The sequence below is a fragment of the Ambystoma mexicanum genome, chromosome 4q (genome assembly GCF_040938575.1).
Source record: "Ambystoma mexicanum isolate Mex_15411 chromosome 4q, UKY_AmexF1_1, whole genome shotgun sequence".
NCBI lineage: Eukaryota > Metazoa > Chordata > Amphibia > Caudata > Ambystomatidae > Ambystoma > Ambystoma mexicanum.
The window spans coordinates 427,219,601-427,228,223 of NC_090928.1; positions in this window are offsets into that span (position 1 = coordinate 427,219,601).

Below are 8,623 nucleotides of genomic sequence, written 5' to 3' on the forward strand. Positions count from 1 at the left end.
GTGGCAAAGAAATGCCCTTCTTTGTCAATGCCAACATTGTTTTTTTTTTATTTTGGATCCACTATCTACAGTAAGAAGCCATTCCTATCAAGGGTCTAACTTCTTTCTGTGTATTTGGGGCAGACATGCTGGAAATGCTTATTTTATTTGTGTGTCAATCTTCTTCTCTCCCTTGACAGGAGATAGCCTGAATAGGCGACCTCCTGTTAACAGTACTGAAACGTTATCAAATGAAGCTTTATGTCCATGTTCTACTAGATTAATACTCAATAACACGGTACCCTCTTTGCAAGCACTTTCCGAGTCTGTAGCTAAGAGAAGGTCATCAATATACTACAACAATGTACATGCGGAAGGCAACTCAAGTGTCTCGAACTGCCCTTTCAAAGCCCTACTATAAATAATCTGACTCTCCGTGTACCCTTGTGGTGCACGGGTGAATGTAAATGAGCGTCCCCTTAGGGTGAACATTAACAAATAACTACTATTCATGTATATGGGAATGCCAAAGAAGGCATTCTTAAAGTCCATAATACTAAAAGGAGTAGCAGAAGTTGGAATCATTGTCAGCATCATTTTTACATCAGGCACAATAGGAAATTGTGCAGCAACAATCTTATTGATAGCGCGTAAATTGACAATGAAACGGAATAGAATCGCATTATCCCCTTTCTTGTACTCTGGTGAAATCAGGCTATTGCACCAACTTCCTACAATTACCTCAATCACTCCCTGATGTATAAAATCGAAAACTATACACTTCAAAAGCTTGCTCACCATCAACTGAAATCTTATGTTGTGGAATTCGTGACAACTTAACTTCAAGTTTCAAAACAATTTTAACAGGCTCAGTCTGTAAAATACCAACATCATTATCGTCAACCGCCCAGAAACGCGTCAGAACTTCACTAAATTCTGGCGGTAAAGGTCTAGTCGGAAACTGTGAGGCAGAAAATTACTGAGGTTTAATCGTCAAACGCACTCCATCCGAAGAACAATTAATTACTGCATTTAATTCCTTCAACAGATTCAACCCCGACAAAATTCTCTCCACAGTTCGTTGTCAGAAGTGAACGAACAGTAATCCGCGAATTGACCCAGTGAAATCAGTACCAAAAAAATAAATCAAACTAACCACTGGCGTACCAGAAAATCCTAAAAACGTTATTCTGCCCTCACAGTGGAATGTCTAGAACCCGTGAATGATCAATGGAACACTTCTGTGCCCCATATCTATGAAAAAATAGATGCTTCCTATTCCCCACCTTCATCACATCGCAGAGACCTCTTTGATTAACGTGACTAGGCATTGTTTCCAGACCCTGCTTCGGGCCACCCTAACGGAACAATATGTCATCAAAGACAAGATCTTTAGAAAGATAGACAGTGGAAGCATTATCAAAGATATTTCTACTATCTACATTAGATTGCTGATTATTTTGCGAAAAGAACTGAGAATTTTGAGCAAACTGGCTCCCCCAGTGCCCCATACTCCAGGGTGGCCTCTGGGTCATTTACCCATGACACCATAGGTGTCATTCGACCTCTACTAAAGGATCGGACCTTGTGCTCTCTATTGACCTTCTTGTCTGTAATATGCACATTGGTCCATGTGTACAGGATTCAACTGCCCATTATTCTGTGGAATAGACTGACCTCGAAACTATGTATTCCCACCTCCAATCCCTCTATCTGAATCTCAACTCTAAGAACAAATGTCGGAGGACCCTCCCTCATAAGCAACTGAGAAGTAGGCAACTCCGATCTTTTATTTAAGAAAGAAAAAAGCAGATCAAGTGCTAAAAAGTGGTAGGAATAATATCGGGTGCAAAAGAGCTCTCTTATAGACAATCATCAATTCTGCGGGACAACAAATCTCTTTTTTATACACTCATCCTTCAGGTATTCTATCGTTACCTGTAAGTCTTACCTCTGCATTTCTGGAGTATAATCACTATACGTAGCATATACTTCTGTGGGAGACATCAACACATTTAAAAATCCATCTAAGCGCATCCCTTGTGCAAATTCGCTTTTCTTTACTCTTTGAATGACAAGGAGGAAGGAACCGTTCTGCGCATAAATAGTGTCCAAACTACCACCATCTATTTCATCATTCTGTAACTGTTCTAACTCCCTTCTTAACTCAAAACCCTCTCAACATGCTCATGTACTTTCTCTGCAGAATCCCTTGAATAGCCTAAAACATTCAAATCCCTCAATCCTTGTGGGACATCCGCGTGCGTCAATCTATTCCACATTTCATCTAAATGTATCCCCATCCCCTCAAAAAAGACATTCTGATCGGGAATACCGTCTACAATCTTAGCTAAGACAGTACATTTTTCTCTTTTCTCTATACATTGCTTAGCCCATGCATTCAAATCTTTTCGTCTTCTCGTTGGAAACCATGTCCTATGTTACAACTTTTGATTCAGTGCTCACCCCTTTATCAGCTATAAGCGAAGCAAAACCGCTTGGGAAAGAAAGAGAGTAGACAAATCCTGAACAAAAAATAATGAAGACACTACTACGGACAACAAAAGATGAACTTACTGGAACAATAACAGTCGGAAAAGGTGGAGATAGAAGTAGAGAAACAACACTAGAAAACAAAGCAATAACTAGTGACGGAGGAACAATAGGAAGAACAGGAATTACTACGGGAGAAGGAGCAACAGCAAGAATAGTTAAAACCGCAGGAATAGGTACATAAGGAGGTGGTGCAGTGGCACCAAGCCTTCGTTCATTTAGGAGTTTATCAATTAGTTCATCTAAGACATAAAAATCTTTAGACAGATATATTTTCTATACACCAAGTTTAAAGCACCCTATCTACGCTCCTAACAGACGCTGACTGTTTTTGTTGACCATAAAATGATGGTTTTCTTCAGAATTTTAACATATGACCACATGCATACTTCTATTTACTCTTATGTTACTACATAGCTTCTCTTCTCTAATTCTGTATTACATCAAAACACTGCAGGTCTAGCATTTTTTCCCTTTCTTTAAAAATATAGTTTCTGAATACTCTATTCGGGTAATCTCAAAACTACCATTGACTGATCACTAAAATTCGGAAACATGTCTAGTTTGTCTGTGCCAAATATTTTCGAATATTCTACTACCACATGCCGTTCTTACAGTTCATAGACATGCAGGCGACCCCTCTTGTGGTGCCGGTTGGCCAAATATCAAAGATTGTCTGTCTCTGCGGAATAAGGCGCTGGAACAGGCAGACAATTTCTCAGGCATGTCAGATTGCTGGTGTTACCTGGCAATAATTCTGCTTGCGAGGACAATACTCCAAATCAAATATCAGGATACTTAGGAATCGGGGCACGACTCACCTGATTCCAAGGACTAAGGGAGGTCCAATCAGATTACTAAGGACAACAAAGGACCCTCCTGTTGGTGATTTTGGCAAAACTGCCAGCCTCGATATATGGACCCTCGTCAAGATGCTGTCTCGGATCGCGTGCTCACCATCCAGGGATCGGATTGTGCATTACTGTTGAGGTATCGCATCTCATCCAAAAAGGGGCCCCCTTTTCTCACCATCCGATCCCGGTCCGATAGCCACGGTAACTCTTCAACGAGGTGGCATCAATCTTGAGGGTCCCTATTCGGGCACCATCTGAAAGAACAAGAAAATATAGAGGCTGAGTACCACAAATGAAATACACCAATCACGAGCTGAAAAGATTCACAGATCTTTAATTCCGCTACATCCCCATTTGAGCCCCCATAGGGCAGAATGGAAATGGGGAGGATGCTAAAACAGGCCCGTTAAAGACAGGCCCGTTGTTAGCATCCTGGTCTGCTAGCGGGTCCCGCTGCAGACCTCGTAATGGGGTGGCCCGGAATGAACGGTGCCGGTCCCTTACCTACACCGTTCATTCCATGTCCGCCTGGGTCAGAATGAGGCCCAATGATTTAATTTGGAGATTCTTTTGGGAAGCTGGGGGGCACTTCATTTGTGGTTGGGAGGGGTGTGAATTGTAGGTGGAGGGACAGTGCACCCCACAAGCAGGATACAAGCCTCCTGTGGCTTCATAAGTGTCCCAGCACCACCCAGTGGACTGACCACATCTCGCCTGGTCTACCTCGCTGCACTGGTTGCCGCCCAGAGTTTAGCCTTGGGACTTCACCGATTTTCAATTGGTGAGACAAGGTGCCTTCCTGACTGAAAAGGAGCAATGCAGGGCCTGTCCTTTGTTCTCACTCTGAGAATCACCTGTCGCCTCACAATCGTGGTGACCTAGAGAAACCAAGAAGCAAACTTGACTTACCTTGTTTATCACATTCTGAAACACTTACCTGCAACTGTTGACGTTGCCAATTCTTGCTCACGAATCACATAGGAAAACTGCCTGCCTCTTTGCAAAAGGACACATGTGGAACTGATGATTCTTAGGGCCCTGGGCCCCAACCTTTAGCAGGGCAGGACCGATAAAGAACTAGGGACTGCCGGCAGGGTCTATTTTGTAATAATTTACTTACCTGTTTCCAACTGGATCTAACTTCCTATTTGTTCTGTTCCCACTTGCTTTACCCTATGCACTTTCTCACTGTATTCCTAATAATTGTTTAACTGTTATTGTTGGTAAAGTGTTGATGTTCTGCTGTCAGAACTCCCAAACAATGAATGTAAATATATAGATGGCAGTAGCTGTGTGTTAATACTTACCTGAGGAATCATTGCCTAGAAAGGCCCAATAAATAATTATATATTTATATACATCTTCTGTCTAACATGAATGATTGGAGTGATGTGTGTCTCATTGTAGGCCGAGGCCACCTGCACAATCACCTGAGTCTAAGCCTTTCTGCTCGGCTACGCTACCTTGATAGCATTTGTCTAGACATCAGTGTCTTTTGCATGTTTACTGCAATAGGAAGGGATGTTTCTAAAAAAACATTTGAGCTACGGCAACAGATGCAACACTAGGATTTGTTGTGCCTCAGCAGTGAGACGCAGCTTGCTTCACTAGACTTGCAGGGAAGGGGCCTAGTCTGGGCATGACCTCCATTATTTAAGGAGATAACATAAAGCAGAAAATCCATGGATCGGCGGCCAGAGACCCAAGCTACACCTCACAGATGAAACAAACACAATGAGGATAAAACAAGTTTCAGATTTCTTGTGGTCTTGTGCTGAAAATATGAAATGCACCCATTTGGGCTAGATTGGAGTATAGTTTGGTTTGCATAGAGCATTTTCTTTTCTATAATGGTGTAGCAAACTGAAAAACAATGAAACTGAAGGCTGTCGAGAGAAATACCTAGTGGTTATGATTAATTCAAAGCATTTCGATCTTTCATGGCCATAGGCCCCTGAGTCACCCACCCCAACGCATGCACATTTTACATCATTAACCATTTTAACAGCCGGCATCAACAAGGAGGTCTCTGGGTGCTCCCATGCTTGGGCGGTATTAGGTAGAAAGGGCGGTGCCACCTTGGCAATAAGAACAAAAGGCATCACATGCTCTAGTGACTGCAAGCAGATACCAGCCCTCTTGGAAATACGCCTCATCTAATGCATGTGGCTCTCAGCAAAGGATCCAGCAAGGAAGACTTGTCAAGTGACCATCCATGGTACCATTCACCACGCTACAGTGTTGCAAAGTGTAGCGGAGCCAAGAATCTCTGGTATGAGAAGGCATGAATCCCAAGCAAGCTGATCTGGAAGCCCAATCCACACCTCACTGATGACAGAGAATGCACCGACTCACTTAGTTGATGCTCTCTGTGTAGGATGCTTTCCAGTCCGCCTATTAAGGTATCAAGACGATATGGTATTACCGGTCAAGACAGGTCTCATTCTTCAAAAGCTTACTGGTAGATATGCGAACCTCGTATCTGATCTTGAGCTCGCAGTCAATCTTGGGAGCTAAGAAAACAAGTTATTATTTGAAACGGAAGAAGCTTGTGAGAGTGAAGTATTTTTCATATTTGGGCACAATGATCTTGCACGTATCAAGAAACAGGCAGTGGCTATGTACCAGGGAAATAGCACCCTTCAACAATTTGCAAGACAGCTGGGGGCACACACGATTGAACCTATATTGTGTAACTTTCCAGATTCATTACACACTATTGCTAGATATGGCAGTAAGAAAAGGTTACCTCTACAAAGACCCTTAGGGGGATGCTGAAGCTTCCTCTGTCCGCCCTGAATTGTGCAATATATATGGAGTTAAATGTGTGCTTCATTGATGACGATCTTAAGATGATGCCGATCCAAGCCTGGTTTGTCATTGGAGCAGTCCCGTGGTAATCTTCACTCTGACCGTGTTGTTCAAGAGCTGCAAAATGTGAGTCTTCTCTAAAAGATACCCTGGTTGACTTGTGTCACACCTGAACTAGTGAGAATGAACTCTGGTGTGTGGAAAAACTGCGCTGTCACTATCACACCCGAAAAAGCAACAGGGTTTAAATGCCTGCTGGAGGATTTCGAATTCTACTGAAGGTTCTGTGGTTTGGTTACCGATCCGGAAGCTAGGACATGGCTGATGGATTTTAGGTTACACTGTTTGCCTATTGGGGCCACATTGGCCAAGAGCTATAAAGAAAATGGCACAGTGAGTCTTGTCCATTTTGTTGCATTTATACATAAATGATCTTTCAGTTTTTTTGTTTTTTTTTTACTGAATTTGGTGATACACCTTAATAGCAGCTTTAAAATCCAAAGGTTTTACAGTGTGGGCAGGTGTGAGGTGCTTGCACCTGATCTCTGATCTTCCTACTGCTTGCTTTTTCATGTATATCTAAAAAAAAGCTATGCGTATTAAACATAGGACAAACATGGGGTGAGTTGATGTCAACCTGTATTTCACAAGACCTTGGCTGTAATTGATGAACTTTAAATTATGCATTGTTTTTGGGTGAGTAATGCTCATTTTCAGGCAGCTGTTTTAAATTTGATTGATACATAGTTATATTATGCATGCAATATGTATGTATTGTTCAAGGTTTCCATTTATTTGAAATGCTTATTAATTGTTAATTAATTGTTTTCAAACTTGATTGATGAGTTGTACTATGTATGTTATATGTTTGCAGTTTTTGAGGGGTTGTAACTAAGTTATGTTGATTGACACCCATTTGGGCTGAAACATGTCTCGGGTTGCTTGAGGTCTCATGCAGAAGGGATGGGGTATAGCAGTTAAAGCAAGATGACCATTTGGGGTGGGACTAAGACGGATTTAACTATAAGTTCTCCTCCTTGTGAGGGTCTAGCAGGCTAAAAACAATGCAATGGTGTGAGGCTACAAACACATTTCCAGTGGTTATAATTCATTTAATGCTTTTCATCCCTACTGTCTTCAGTGTTGATAATTCACTATAACTCACACGGGTAGTGCCAAGACTCGCAAGCATCACCTCATTGATGACACCAATGAAGGCAAGAAATGTCTGGTATTTCTTGTGGTCCTGTGAAGGAAGGATATAACTTAGTTGGGGCTCATCTGTACATTTTGGTCTGGGTCCAATCCTGGGCTGCATTGTTTTTTACCACCTCTTCATGTCACAGTATGCTTAAAAACAATGGGATCAGAGGCTGCATGTAGCAATTGCCTGTTTTGCTTGATTAAAACTATTTCCTTCCATTACTCCTCAGTATTTAAAAAGTAGCAACATCACTTCTTCTTTTAGACATGCTACAAATTAATCTCTGCATGAGGGAACATTTTGAACAGGCCTGAAGCACTCAGTGGTTACAACTCTACTGAAGAATCCAAATCTAGATCCCAAGAATGGGTCAACGCCCACCAATATCCAATAACACCAATGTGAGGAATTTGACCATCCACACAGCTTTTTTGATATTTAAAAAAAAAATGGAATGATGTGAGATCAACCGCACACATTTTCCTATGCTCCCTGCACAACAAACACATAGTCACGTGTACTGTGGGTTGATACAGCCTACAGGCGCAGTCCCACTGTCATATTCAGCGGGAATGTGACAGCCACGAGTACATCAAAGCATCCCAGGAAGGGGGGGAAGGGAGAAGGCGACACCTTCCTCCTACCATGGCCATCCTAATTGAATAGCAAACGCTCCATGGATTGGGCCTGTCTATTGTCAAAGTTCTGCTGGTGGCAGCACATACTGATGAGAGTTAATTGAAACAGGCCTGTGAGAGGCCTGATCACAGAACTGACAAAAGTGGACAGAAAACCAACACCTATTTGATATGCAATGTGTCAACTTGAAGCTAGCTCCCACCCCTCTATATGAAGGGCAGTGAATGTCGTGTCTGGGACAACTTTACAGAAGGCAATCTCTGCAGGGGGACCCCCTTTCAGAGAGAAGAAGTATGTGATTTGATGGAGCAGAAAGTCTGTTTTTGCCACAAACTTCAAGGGAGATCTGCGCTTTGATCAGGAATCACTGAGAGTTCAATTAACCAGAGAGACACTTTGATCCAGAGCAGACAGGAAGATGGGTGGGACTTAGTAGTACATGTTGTGACCCCTTTCCTTTCCTGTTGCAGATCACTCTGGTTATGACCTCACACATAACAGAAGAGTGTTGGTAGGGATCCAGGATTGGTTCATTAATGTAGGCTTAGCCTGCACCAATCAGTGGGGCCAATTTGGCTTTAAA